Raw genomic sequence first — 15,689 nt, 5'->3', positions numbered from 1 at the left:
TGAACTTGAGCTGCTCAACATTTCATTCACTGTTGCCATGAAAAGTCCATGCCTCAAATCGTACACAATGTAACATCGTTCATATAGTTCTTGTCATGTGCATATTACATTATCAACCAACAATTGTTATCATCTAATTGTTCCAGAGAGGCCGGCTTTTTTTTCTGCAGCCAACTTTTTACTTTTTGTTTACGCATCGCAGAAAAAGGAGAAACAACATTTTGTAGCTCTTATAGTCTAGTTTTGATTTTGATTTTAATATTGTCAATTTACTCCAGAGTGAAAAAGGGGAAAAGTTTTAAAAAATGGAACGGAAAAAATAAGAGGAGGGAAACGGGAAAAATTTTTATTCAGGGCTGGCGGATAACGAGCAAGTCACTGGTATTTTAACCACGCTAGTGTAGTAAAGGGAGCGAAAAAAAAGACGTGATTTAAAGCGGCGTGATTTTCAAATACCTTTAAGTGGAGTGCGAATCAAGTGTTTCAACAAGCTTTCCTTTTTGCAAGGCAATTTTATTTCACGTGTAATAATCTGAATTCTAATTTTGCTGTTTTTGTTCTGATTTTATTAACCAAAGGTTATTAAAAAATCAAACAAGGGTTCTAATAACTTAGCTTAATGTCTTTTTTGGGAATTCATCAAAGGTCAGTCAATTATTTATAATTAATAACTCTTCAATTTAGCTCGTGTTTGTAGTTCTCTTCGTTGTCCTGTTACTAAATGACATTAATGATTGCTCTACTGGATTTCTACTCAGATGTAATGGAAGCTACATAAGTTTCAATTATCCAAGATTTTAACGACTGTTTCACTTGTTTGCAAAACATTCCCGTGAATCTTTTTGTTCCTGCTCAGTTTTTCTTGTTCTATCACTTTCTCATTATATACACCTCTCATTGTGCATGAGAGAAAGCATCATGAATTTTGTTGAACCTCATAGCTTTCTATGACTTCGACACAAAATATTTTCAAAGAAGTTTACCAACTTTAGTTTTTTGCCCCATTATTTTTCATTTGTCTAATAACTTTTTCTAATTAATGAAACTTGTCATCTCTTACGATTAGCGTTAGTTAGAATCATCCCAATGTAAGCTTCTTATGAATGACTAGAGATCGTAGCGTTGGTTTTCATGACCTTTATTTCTTTTCAAATATGATTTTTGATCCTTGAGCATTTCGATTTTCTTGTAGTCTTGTCACCTAGTCTCAAAGAGAACAGTTATCATTGGCCTTTCAGTGTGCAGTAGTTGTCGTCTATATATAGGCCTCACCTCTTATTTATCGCCTCCATTGACTTAGATACCATTTGTTTCTGAAAGTACTTCTGAATCATGCCTTAATTTGTTGTTCTTTTTCTCCCTTTTTCACCCAACGGAAAATGGAACTGCTAATGATTGTTTTTAGACTTCTAAAGTTGTATTTCATGCTGTCACTAGGGTTGTGATTATACTGTGATTAAGGTGATTTCTTAGTCTGACGCCATTATTTTTCAAAAGGTTCTTCTGATTTTTGCCATATTTCTGTATATGCAATTTTGCTTGGTCCGTTTATGATTTCCACAAATTTCCCCTTATATAAAATTTTTTTCTTAATGATTGCTTTTAAATATCTAGTGATTGCATTTGTTTAATTTTGCGCATATAGGATCATGTGCTTTGTTGAATATTAAAATTCGATGTCTCATTATAAGTATTAATTGTCATGTCAACTATTTCAAGTAAGGACTGTGCTATTTCGACGCGATTCATCAGAACTTACCCTTCTACTTCCTCATCATGAGTTACGACCACATGACGTCACTCTCCCCTTGCTAGCTTGAATTGAAGTAGATTATGTAGGTGGCACTCAAAATTCCGCTTATTTGACGACAGTTTTAGACAAAACTGATACGTTATACAATTTATTCAAAAATAACAAAATATCAAATTTCAGCAACGAATACAAAAACTGAAACTTTTTTTTCGATATTACTTTTTTCTTAGTCTTTTTGATTCTGCAAATTTACGAAGCAATCGGAGAACTTTCGGTCAGTCTGAGATCTATGTTATTTTAACAAACAATTGTTGTTAAGTTTCAGTAAATGGAAAACCAAAAACAAACAATTCAAAAAAATAGATATTCAAGAAATCATAAGACAAAAGATTAAGAAAAATTTACAATTTCTTTTACTGTTTTCGATTTTTTCTCTTCGTCGTACTTGCATAATTCATTTTCTTTGTTTAAATACGTTTTGAGTTCTGTAATAGGTAAGCAAGAAACCAATACTAAATATGGCAACCCAAAGTTATAAAACGAAAAAATATTTTTAAAATGGAGAAACATTGTATCCTTTATTTTTGTTTCTAAATTTACTATTTTATTCAATCAAAACAGACCGTAACGTAACAAAAGTACGAAAAATTAATTGTTCTACAAAGCAACAGAAAACAGTATTTGGTACGGGAACGAAAACGTTTATGACGCATAGCTCGTAATGTGATGGGTTGAAATATTTTACCATGAAATGTTTGTACCCTGTAATTTAATCTATGTTTAAGATTAAAATAAAAATAGGGCAATTTTTACTGAAATAAAGCTTTTCCTAAACTAAAATTGTGGATGCTTAAAAAAATTAAATGAAATTATATCCTTCTGTTAATTGGAGAAAACTTTGACTTGAGTTTTTTTTTGTTGTTTTTCACACTTTGAAATGAATTTCTCAATCGAATTAAGTTAGAATTTAATTTTTGAAACAAAATTTTTCTGAGGTGAAACTTTTTGGAAATGGAAAGTGTTGATTATCTTTACTGTTATTGTTAATGATCCTCTTTGTTCTGTATAGATTTTTTGAAAGTTTCCCTAGAAGCTGCATGAGTAGTTAAATCTACATCGAAGGTTTACACTACGGCAGATATGTGTTTCATAGACGGCTCATCGATCTGAAACACTAAGCCTATTTTTTCTGTTGTTTGTATATTATTCTTCTAATCATATAACTTTCGCAGCAGTTCAACTACAACAGAAACAACAAGGCGCTCGTGAATCTGTGAATAGCGCAGAAAGTTCCGACGTTCTCTCTGCTAGAGCACTTTGTTCGACACCGATATCAAACCAAAATCCTAATCCTTGACTATACACAATCGGTGACGAAAATTATCTCATTTTCCTTCAGAATTTTTTTAAAAGCATACTCTTTTAACAGAATGATTAATAGATAACTAGTAATTAATACTGATTGGGATAGAATGGAGGACGTCACGGGTCGAAGCGATTCAGTGGTATCTTATTCTTAAATTGCAACAATTGTTACCGAATTCAATAAATTGAAACAATTGTTACCGAATTCAATAAATTGCAACAATTGTTACCGAATTCGATAATAACTGTTGCATGGGAGGAGGGGTAAAGACTAAAAAACAACAAAGGGCTGTAGAGGCTTTCCTTTTACATCTTCAATGCCTGTTGTTAACTATATGCTTTTAAAGAGTAGCAAAAAGTAAATCAAAATGCTTGTGGCGTCTCCTGGTGCTCAAGGCTTGCTATCAGTTTTTACTATCTTTCTTTAAGCTGACTATAGTAGCCTTTTAAAGCTCATTGATCAAATGTTTACAAAAATGTTCTGATCGATAAAGTTATATTGCTGAGCTATAACTGCGTACTATTGCGATGCGATATTACCTGCGTAGTATTCTTTGTCTCAACTTAACAGTTTTGCTAACTATTCACCACACAAAAATCCATGTCAGTTTCGAAGAGAAGTGAAGAACTTTTTGGAAGGGGAGGCATTGAAAAGATTCAAATATAAAAGCTACCCTTCAGGATGGAAAGTTTTCGAGAAATTTTAATTATTGAAACTTGATTTCTCCCCTAATCTGGGGACTACCAAGCTGGTTGTAACCATGTTTGGTTGAATTCAATATTATTATTATTATTATTAGTAACAACTGATTTTCTTTTTTGTGCTTAATTGTCAAATTAAATAAAATATCTTCCCACTCACATTCCCGAAGGTATTATTTGTTCCCATAAACTTTATTCTAAAAAGGGTTGAAACTTTTCCGACCTACCAGGTTCTTTGAGGCAACGGGGAAAAAATTAGTTAAAAACATATTAGTTGGTCGAAAAACGAAGATCCGAGATATTCAAAACTATTAGCTATTCAGAAGGAACAAAAAGCAAACCCAAAATCAACTGCACGTAAAACACCATTAGAAAAATGACTGATTTTTCCCCAAACACCACTAACGCAACCCCTGGCAGGCCAACAATTGTCAACTAATACCAACTCATATCTGCATAAAAGTAAAAAAAATCTTCCTTAAAGGATTAAAAGTTAAAACGACTTAAAAAATTAAAGTTGTCCTTCATATTTGACCTTTTTATACTGCAAAAGCTTACCTATTGTTTGCATTTACAGGGTAAGTTCCTATATTCCTTGAAATATTGCAAAGGACAAGGCCAAAACAGCAAGATCAAAAATAAGAATTCAAAAAACAATTTAAACATCTGCAGAAATTCTGAAAACAAAAATTAAAGACATAAATGCAATCAATAAGTCTTTCTGAAATCTCCCTTACAATGCCGTAAATGCTTAAAGAAAAAGCCCACTAAAGCAGTTTTGTAGAGAAAAGCTAGTTCCTCATAAAATTTTAATTAATAGAATTCTTAATAAAACGTTTAAAACAATAATGAAAACATCCCTAAAGCATAACCGACAAACGGGTGAATTGCTCTAAAACGACTGACAACCCATTGGTTTAGAAAACATGTAGAATATTTTAAATTGGGCTAACCTCAAAGGGGACGAAAGATCCAAACTTCTCAAATTTAACCTCCAAATCACGGAGATTACACCTTAGCAGTTTTAAGGAAATGTATACTAAGAGGCTAAAAGAGCTCTAAGAGAACTAACAGAGACTTAATAGCCCCAGGTTTCACGAGTTTATCTAGATTGGTAGGATGAAAAGTCGAATAGAGTAGACGAGAAAACGATAAAGCAACGCTTGCGATGACAGAGAGACCCAAATAATTGAAACAAATTTTGTATCCGAAAAGTGCATTTGAAGTTCTAAAATACTAGCAAGCTTGCAGTAACAATGCATGTACACTGCCTAAATAAGCAAAAATAAAGTAGGGTTTTAAGCGATCATTAAACAAAAAACCGAAATCTGCTTTCCATATGATACACAATCTGAGATAGGAAATTCGTGAGCAAAAACTCCTCAAAGCTCTAGATTTAACACGAAAACAAATTCTAATGCGTGAATCTGACAATTTTTTCAAAAAAGTAATCTAAATATTCAAGAAAAATGCTGAATTGCTAACGATTAAAAGAGAAAAAGAGGGAGAGAGAGAGAGAGAGAGAGAGAGAGAGAGAGAGAGAGAGAGAGAGAGAGAGTAGAGAGAAAGGAGGGAGGGATGGAAAAAAGAGGGAGGAAGCAAGAGAGGGAGAAATAGTGCCACAGAAAGAGTGCCAAAGTTTGCGAGGAAAACCTATTAAAAAAACAGAAAAAAATCATGAAAAAGACACATCGCAAGAGGGACAGAAAAAAAGCAAGAGGGAAAAGCAGACAGTAAGAGGCAGGCAAAAAATGAATAGAAAACTAGGAGTGAGCGAAAGGCATTGAGAGATAGACAATTAACAAGGAAACATAAAAACAGAAGTAAAGAGAAAGAAAACAAGGGCAGAACCAAATGAAAAATTAAAAAAAAACAAGAGAGCAGGAAAAAGTTCTAAAAAGACAAGTGCCAAAAAAAAGAATAAAAAAAGTAATGGTAAGAATAAACGAAGTAAAGCCGAAAAATTGAAACAGAGAAAAGTTGACATTGAGCAAGAGGAGAATAGAAGAAATGTAGATAGATAGAAAGAAAGTATGAAGAGAAAAGCTAGTGAGAGAAAACAGGCGAAGCAAAAATTATCAGAAAAAAGAAAGTGGTCAAGAAACAAAGCAGAAGCGATAATAAGAAAAGAAGTACTAATAAGAAAAGCGCATTTAAAAGCGCTAGGTTTTCTGGCCTCCTCATAAGAGTTTCCAGGACCTTTTACTTTTTTGCTCGACAACGGCTAAGGAACCTTATCAAGTGACCGCTTTTCATCACCGGAACCTTTCTTGCAAACCGTTTTCGATCATTGACCTTTTCTTTGATGTCTTATCTATGCCAGGTCTAGCTGGTTCTTCATATACTTTTCGAACACGAAAACATGGAACAGCAAAAAAACACTCAATATTAACCTTAATCCGAGGAAGCCTCCTAAGATTATTTACGCCTCTCCTCTTGTTTTTATACAATTATATACCTAAAGGGAGCTGATAACTGATTTTCTGAAACTGATAATGAACATGTGTTAAAAATGGCCGTGAATATTTTCAATTTATTAGTCAGGAAGATCGTAAAATTGGTATAAAGGTGTGGATTTGGCATGGAATTAGAAAACATTAGAAATGACGATAAGAACTATCCCCTTCGTTGTTCCACTCCTGAGAAATCTTTTTCGACAGCAATAAAATTAAAACACTTTGCTGCAATCAACGCTTCACGCTCTTTGACATGCCACCCCTCTATCTTTAAAGGATTTAAAAAGTGCCAAATAAAAATCTCTCCCTAAAACGTTAGTCGGTCAACACAGGGGTGTCAAATCGATTCCCATGTAGAACTAAAGACAGTGACACTTAAAATAGTTACTCGAGAAATAATAAAATACAATACAATATAGGTAAAAACTTAAAAACGTAGACTAACATAGCTGGCAGAGAGCCAAAAAACAGTCGCATTGACGATAATAAAAGAAACAGACCAAAACTCTTCATTACATAATGAGTTGTTAGATTTTTAATAAGAATCTTTATAAATTGCTGCTGTTTCTATTAGCTGCTCTTAAACAACCATCAGTTGGAGTGACACACGCACACTTGAGCATATCTCTTTGAACTGAAGTAAAAAAGTCCATTTCCGAGTGAGGAAGTCAATTTTGAGAATGAGGTAAGTCACGTACGACCAAAAATTTATCCATGCGAATGATCAAAACAAACTCGCTCCACCAAGGAAGAAAGATTACGTCACATAAGTAATTCAGTTCAAATTGCATGAACGAACAAACAAAAATGGTCGTAACAACAATTCTCACGGCGAAAAAAAGGGAAAAGGCCAATAATAGCCCGAGCTGTCGCTTTGCGGCTATTAAATTTTTTTTCAGTGATCACGGAATTAAAACCAAATGCTGGACTAGCCGCTACCACTAATGCTAGGCTTTCACGCTGAAGCACTCAGAATGAGTAGCTGAAAAGATTTGGCTAACTTTTTAAAGGAAACAGATAACACTACTCACAAAGCCCCTCTCAATAAAGGGTAGTCGGGCAGTTCGGGGGAAAAATGTCAACTCCTAGGTATAAGTACAAAATTTGACAGTGAGCCAAAAAGCAATAAAATCGACAAGATTCAAGTGGGATAATAAAACCGACAAATGGGATACAACCATTACCCACATCTTAAGCACCAAACAGCAAATTAGTCTCAAGTTTTAGTAGTCGTACGCTCTTCAACGACCTTTGCTATCGACGCTCCCGCGGGAGCACGGTCCTCTTAGCGAGCGTGATCCGCGAATGCATATGAGCTTCGCAGTAGGTCGAAGATCAACGTAACCCACATGTATCTCAAGATATCCGCGCAAGAGTCTTCCTCTTTGGAGCTTACCTTACAGCTATTCTCTTTTTTTTGAAACATGTAAATTACTCAGACTATAACCCTAATGTTAGATATCTACATGCTCTAAAATGTTAAATAAATTAATCAGCATTGTTATTAATATAGTAATCTTCAAATTGTGGCTGTTCGTTTTTATAGGTAAAAATAGGATTTGAAGGCTCCTATTTGTCTATTAACGGGTACTTTCCTGTGTTGATCGAGCAAAAACTCGGTTAAAACATTTTTAAAGCAAGTTTTACTGTTAAAAGTCATTATTGAAGAGGGCAATTTGTTCCACTTTTGAACGTTTTTCAAGATTAAAGATTTGTTACTCCACTTCGTTTTCGTTTTCTTTTTTATAATAATTTGATTTGTTCTGTTGTTCTGTCTGGCGTTATGGCGACTAGTGAACATTTTAAAATTTTCGGATTTTTCCCATTGTTTTATATCTGTTTGTAGCTTCATTAGGCTAACTTTTGAGATAAACAATTCGGCTGGTAGGATACGATCCTTAATGAGAATATCAATGGAGTGGTCAAATTTTTGACGAAAATAACAAATTTTTATTCCCCAGTTAAATAGCCTGTTTATGCGGTTTATGTTTTTCACTGTAAGAGTTTGGAGGAATACTCCACTGAAAGAAAGATGAGAGAGTACAACTGACTTGAAAACATCAATTCTTACTTTCAAAGGTATTTGATTTCTTACAAGATACAAAGAACGAATTGCATTAGCCATTTTGGTTAAAACTGAATTCAGGTGATTTTCAAAGGTTGAGCTTGAATCAATTTGTACTCCCAGATAACGACATGCATGAGCTGATTTGATAACTTCGCCTTTAAAAGAAATTTCTGGATCCGAATTAGAATGATCTGTAAAGAATAATATCTGTTTTATCGGCATTTAATGTGAGTTGATTCTCTGTCAGGTATTTGTCTGTTTGTTCTAATATTTTTCCAATTTTTTGGGAAATATTTTTATTACGTTCAAATTTGCATATAATACTAGTCTCATCCGCAAATTGAACAACATTTTCACCTTCCAGCTTTTCAGAAAAATCGTTGACATATAACAGAAAAATAAGAGGTCCTAACAGTTCCTTGTGGAACACCATGATTAATAGTTAATTTATCTGATAAGTCAATACCCAGTTTTACGCATTGAGTTCGATTTTCGAGAAAAGATTTGAGAAGTAAAATTGTTGATTGAGAGAGGTTGAAATTTTCAGCTTTCTTGAGAAAGATCTCATGTGAAATTGAAAGCTTTTGCAAGATCTAAGAACACAGCACCTGTGTCGTTATCTTGCATATTTCCTATTATTTTTTTTAAAAAAGTAAAGGACAGCATCAGTAGACGACTTTCGAGATTGGAAACCGAATTGTTTTTTGTTCAAGAGCGCAAATTTTTCAAGATATTGTAATAACTGATTAAGTAAAAGCCTTTCAAAAACTTTTGCAAAAGTTGGTGTTACAGAAATTGGACGATAAATAGTTAAAACAGAAACATCTCCTTTTTTGAAAATTGGTGTGATGTGTGCATCCTTAAGAATTCTTGGAAAAACTTTCTCTTGAATACAATCGTTAAATATAATCTGAAGATATGTCCCAATAGCATATTTTCCGGATTTCAATGCCCAAGCATTGATGTATCCCGGCCCTGGTGCTTTGTGGTTGTCTAGATTGTCAATAACTTTATAGATTTCCCTCAAAGTAAAAGGTCTAAAATTAAACTCTTGAAAAGTTCGCTCTATTTTTTTGACGTTCAATGGAACAATCTGCCCTCTGTAGATGCCCATTTCGCTGAAAACTCTGTTAAAAGCGTTACATAGTGATTTTTTGTCTTTCGTTTTTTTATCATTCTCATCAATTTCAGTGATGTTTGGACTGTTATTTTTCTTTCCATTTTTTTAAATGAAATTCCATTTCTCTTTTGTGGTTTCAATTTTCTTAAAAAAATCCTCTGAAAATTGATTTTGTGCTTCTTTTAACTTTCGGTTTACAAGGTTGCGATATTTTTTAAATGACGCAAACGATTCAGCACTTTGTGTCAATTTGTACTCATTGAAGTAACGATGTTTCTCAGCAACTAAATGTTTAATTTCTTTTGTCACCCAAGGTTTTTCTGAAGTAGTCTTTTTTATATTAGAAACTAATTTCTTCTCTGTTGGTGCATTTTTCTCGGGTATTGTCAGAAAAATTTTGTTAAACTCTGCAAACATTTCATCGCAGTTTCTTTGTTGATAAACTGTTCTCCAATCTGCAAGAACCAGATCTCTATTAAATTTTTCATCGACAACATTTTTCGTATCTCGTTTAAAAAAAAATTTTGTTTTTCTTTTAACAAAAAAAGTTTGCTCTGAAAAAATATTACATTATGATCAATATCGAAAGGAGGTAAGCAGACTTTCCAATTAGTGATTTGCTCATTAGTCGAGAAACAGTGATCTATCAAACTTTTTTTTTGTTGCTTATGCGTGTAGGAATATCAATGTTAGATAACTGTAATCCTAGTCCCGCCGCAAAATTCTGAAGGCTTTTCTGCCCATTTACGCTCAACATATCAATGTTATAATCACCGAATAAGAGAATATTATCTGTAGCGGAGAACGCATTAGAGACCTCTGCACTTAGTTCGTCTAAAAAGAAGTCACCCAGGCTTTGATGTGGACAATAGGAGATGTTAATGAGACATTTTTCAGTTAAAGGGTTGCCTATCTCCAGCCACAAAGTTTCAAAAAATTTCGGATCAGCTAACTCAAATTCTCTTCTGTGTTTAAAATTTATTTTCTTAGGAATCCATATTCCTACACCCCCACCCTTAGCTGCTCCTGTTTGATGTGACGGATTTTTATGCAAAAAATTGTGCTCAGCGCTGAGGTTTATATTTCAGCTTTGATCTTCGCTCATCCAAGTTTCAGTTACTATAACAAAAGTTTATCAATCCAGCTAATTAATCCAGCTGCTGGAGCAAGTTTGATATATCTTGATACTTATTCTATATGCTACGAGCGTTGAAAAGTAGAAATTTAATGCCAGTTCGAGCGCCAAAAATAGCATCATCCAATGAAGAAAGTTTTGAGTCATAGGGTCCAGGATTTTTTTCTATGTCACCACATAGAAGCAAAAAATTTCTGTTAGGAAAACGTGAAACACTAAGAACAGCCGCAATGAATAATAAAATCAGCATTCTCTGGAAATAAATCAGCACATTTTCTAAATTATCATGTTTCTTATTTATTTTAGTTAAGTAACGTTGCTTAATGTATACCTGGTCTTTCATATTTCCCAAAAAAAAACAGAAAGATAAAACAAACGGTAAAAGTATCATGTCAAAAAATGAAGTTACTCAACTCAAGCAAAGTTCAAATTTCTATACTATTTCCGAGGTTGAACTGTATTCTGTGATGCCGGTAGGTTATGTGTTATATTATAATGACGTATGTTTTCTACCAGATTTTTTATACCGCCATTATTGGGATCCACTCCATCAAAACATATATCATCAATTGATAGCGCATTTTCCAAAACCTCAATCCGTGACCACGGATAGGATCCATCAAGCTCCAGGCTTATCATTTCTAGATGGTCATTGAATTTTGAAATTTCCTCGTTGTGTTTTCCTTCCATAGCAACCATCTTATACCTGACCAATTTTGCTTATAGCAACACGATGAGGTTTGAATTTTTGCATACATTTGTCGGCTGTTTCTTTGAGTTGAGTCGCTGTCTCCTATCCAGAAACACCTTTGTCAATTGAATTATGACCGACGTTTACAATTGACGTTTTGGCTCCAGTGGAATAGCAATCAACTACATTAGAAATATCTCCTATTGTTGCAGATGAATATGAGTGGATTGCAGTCTGCTGCGAAATGTCATGCTGATTTACTTTCCGAAAAGTACTATCAGATATAACTAATTGCTTGGCAAAACGGGGAACCATTTTTGGTTGATAAATTTTCAGTGGAGGATAAACAGGACTGTTACTTTTTGACGTCTCCTGTCTCTCAAGTAAATTATCAATAACTTTAGAAGTTTGTGTTTTGAAAAATTCGTTATCTTTTTCCATGCGATCAATAGTGTCTTTTTGATGTCCGACAGTTAATTTTTGCATTTCATAGTTAACAAGATATTTTTCAAGTTTTGTTATGATATTGTCTTTTTCTTGTATTTTTTCATAGGTCTCCAAAAGCTTTGCAATTAGTTCCTCTTTGTTGCATTTCTCGAGAACTTTTTTAGAAAACATGGTGATAACGCGTATTTGCTCTAATTGAGATTTTAAAAAAAAATCTAAAGCATTATTTTTCGTTCGACCTGAAAATGAAATTTAAATAAAGTGAGTAGATAAGATTGGAGTGATCTCACCGGTGATGAAGCAGGCAGAATACCCAATAAGAATTTTATATCTTCTTTTGATGCCTTTAAAAAACGAAAAATGTTCGAGATGAATTCAAAAAACAAAAGATTTTTTGATCGTCGTTTGATAAGATACCCAGTAACTGTGAGATTTGAAAGAATATCCAGTAATGTAACAGCTTCAGAGAAAAAAAAGGTCAAAAAAGACTTGCTCAGTATTCGAATTCAAAAAGAAGCGAATAAAACGACAAAAAATGGTTTATCCATACAGTTGACTTCTGTATGGATTATCCATACTCTTGTTAACTTCTGTGGCAGAAGTTCCTTCTCCTACTGTACAGGACAAAATAGCGGATTGAATGTTGATTTTTTATAAATCAAGAATTCACAGTTCGTATTCCAGCACTTTGGAATATTTGTAGGCTTCTACAAGTGCCTTTGGGCGAACTTTATGCATAAGAATAGAAGCTTTGTACATCAAAGAGTCTTCGAAAATGTGTTCCCCCATAATCCGTTTGCTATGATGTCGAGTCGAGTATGATTTCCAGCTGTTTTAATTTGGTTTGCAAGGTTTTCACACTGGAAAGTCTGAAGATTTGGATCTTCTACACTTTCGCAAATGAGCAAGTAGGCAAAAATTCACGCATGTCTTTTTGTCTCAATTGAAATTAATCGCAATTTATGCCATGTAGAGCAGTAGACTCAATGAACGATTCTCCGCATGCAAAAGTTTGCTGGGTTCCCATCCGAACTTTAGACTGCTCTCTCAAACGACTTTGGGTTAGAAACGGATTGGGTTAGAAAACAAGTAGATTATTTTAAATTAGGCTAAACTCAAAGAGGACAAGGAAGGGGATGAAAATTTCTGAAATTCATTCTCCAAATCACGGAGATTACCCTGAAACCTTTTTAGCGAAATGCATACTCTAAGAGCTCTAGGAGAACCCGCAGATTTAAAAGCCCCAGCTTTTACGAGTTTATCCAGAATGTGAGTACAAAAAGTCAAATAGAAGAGCCGCGGAATCAAAAAAGCAATGCTTGCGATAACCGAAAGACCCAAATAATTATACAAATTTTGTATCAGAGAAAAACAGATCAATTGAAATTAAAATACTAGCAACATCGAAGTAACATTACACTTAAGCCAAATATTACACTTAAGTAGTGTGTGACTTACACTTGAGTAACATTACACGTAACATTACACAAATCAGCAAAAAAAGTCGAGTTTTAAAGCGAGCATTAAACAATAACCGATACCTGCCAAAAAAAATGCGGATCTGAGATAGTAAATTCGTGAGCGAAAACTCAAAGCTCCAAACGCAACCAAGAAACATTCTAGTGCCTTTCAGAAGTGTTCCGCGACGAATTTCAGAAAATTTTCGGAATTGCTAACGATGCAGAGAGAGAGAGACAGAGAGAGAGAGAGAGAGAGAGAGAGAGAAAGAGAGAGAGGGGGGAATTAGCGCGAGAGAAAGCGCAAATTAACGAAAAAGACAAAATAGGGAAAGAAAGCCAGAGGGAAAAGGCGTTAAGAGAAAGGCAAAAAAGAACAGAACATGAGAAGAGTGAGCAAAAGGCATTGAGAGACAGATAATTAACAGGGAAAAATAGAACAGAAGTAATCAGAAAACAAAAACCAGGGCAGAAATTTAAAAAAATGCATTCTCCCGTTTTCGCTCATTGACTTTTTCTTGAACCAAAGCATTTCGGTCAATGACCCTTTCTGAATCTCTTTTTGGTCATTGACCTTATGTGTCCTCGCATCTGCGGTCATTGACCCCTGTGTCTTCTTAACCATGCCCGCTCTTAACACAAAACATGGAACAGCTGCTCAAAAAATCCTCAAAATTGTCCTGACTCCAAGGAAGTCACCCAAGATTATTTACGACTCTTCTTTCTCTATAATCATTTTCTTATAGGGCGTTGATAATTAATTTTCTGAAGCTGAGTGATATGAAGACGTGCTAAAACCGTTACAGTGAATCTTCATTTTGTTAGCCAGAAAGCTTAAAAAGCTTGTTTCATGCGATTCAGTTGACCTCTATTGATGCTCTTTTTTGCTTGAAACTTAACATTCTCTCAAGCCTATGAAAACTGAAAATGGACATTGAAAGTGATAATCAAAAGCTTCAAGATCCTGAAACCAAAAAGATATTTTCCAGCATGTATACAATGATTGAAGAAAAAGATAAGGTGATTCATTCCTTACAAAATCGCGTTACTGACCTGGAGTTACGAATGTCAGAGCAGGAGCTTTACTCGTCCAAAGACTGTCTTATTTTCAACAATGCTCCAATAACCCAAGATGGCAACTTGTGGAACCAAATGGCATCATTCATAAACGATTTCATGTATCTAAGACGACCAATGCTAGCATCTAAGAAAAATCCTTTAAAACAGGGACCTATTTTTGTTTCCGAACGCCTGCCGAAACACGACCTCGAAGTGAAACGATATGCAACAGAAAAAGGCTTGATAACTACAACAAGAAATTGCCAGGTCGAGTTTTCTACAAGGATGAAAATGGTGCTCGAATCAGTTTTCCAGTAAACAAAAAAGCAGCGTTGATTCCTGGGCAGAAACAGCTATGAAAAAAGTGCAACAATATACTACCAGTAGAGCACCTGACAATAATAATAAGTCCTTTGATATTTGTTCTCCATAAAATAAGCGCAGTAAAAATAGTGATGAAGCTGGAACCTAATATTTCTTTGAAGCCCTGTTAGTCCAAAACACAGCTCAAATATATAACAATTTAGGCTTGAGGGGTGTTTTCAATGGCAAAAACAAGGCTTCAAAGTGCTGCAAATAGGGATGGGAGTTTTTTATCGTTACTTTTATTAAACATTAGGTCATTAAGGGATAAAATAAGTAAATTAAATGCTACTATTGAAACATTAAACTGCTCACCAGATATAATAGCGCTGACTGAAAGTTGGCTAACTGATACCGATCCAATACCTTTTCTCTCGGGTTATCAAAAACCATCGTTTTGAATCGTGGCAGTAGAGGTGGCGGGGTATGTATGTTTATAAAAAATGGGCTGAATGCTTTTATGAAATTTAGCAACCAAGAATATGAGTCGATCACTGTCTGCGTAAATGGCAAAATTAAAAATTTTTTCTTCACCCTATTCTATTGCAGTCCTAGCAGAAACAAAGTTAATTACATATCGCAAATTGAAGAACAAATAAAACATAACTTCAGAAATCATGTTATTCTTGGTGACATAAACGTAGATCTATTATCAGAGAGCGATCTAAAATATCTAATTGATACCATGAAATCATACAACTTTACGCTAATTTCAAAAATTGAACCGACTAGAGAAACAGCAACAACTTCAAGTTGCATTGATTTTATTGCGTCAAATCAGAAATCACCGAATCTAACATTTTGAAATTGTCCATTAGCGACCATTATGCACCGCAAATTGTAGTTCCAAATGCAAGCAAAAAACCCGAGCATTACTGTGTATACCGAAACTTAAAAGTCTTTGATAATCAGGAAACAAGACTAAAGTTTTCATTCTTTTTAAACCATTGGCTGCAAAAAATTGATATGAATTTAACATGTGATTCAAAAATGCAACACTTCATTGATTATTTTGTCAAAACAGTGGACAAATATGCTCCCTTAACGAAAAAACTTCTGCAAACACATCAAGA

At 34.2% G+C, this 15,689-nt stretch overlaps 1 protein-coding gene across 1 annotated transcript in view; it reads left to right on the top strand.

Moving 5' to 3' along the window:
* The first annotated feature begins 383 nt into the window (after positions 1-383).
* The window catches only part of LOC142341319 (uncharacterized), a 151,685-nt gene continuing 136,379 nt past the window's right edge, over positions 384-15,689 (top strand). Inside the window, exon 1 of the mRNA XM_075392244.1 lies at positions 384-645. The gene's annotated coding sequence lies outside the window, so the exon portion shown is untranslated. The remainder of the gene's footprint in view (positions 646-15,689) is intronic.

Source organism: Convolutriloba macropyga, chromosome 6 (assembly GCF_964194025.1).
Source record: "Convolutriloba macropyga chromosome 6, txConMacr16.3, whole genome shotgun sequence".
Classification (NCBI taxonomy): domain Eukaryota; kingdom Metazoa; phylum Xenacoelomorpha; order Acoela; family Convolutidae; genus Convolutriloba; species Convolutriloba macropyga.
Note: the sequence above shows the minus strand (reverse complement) of the source record. Positions and strands in the feature narration are given on the sequence as shown.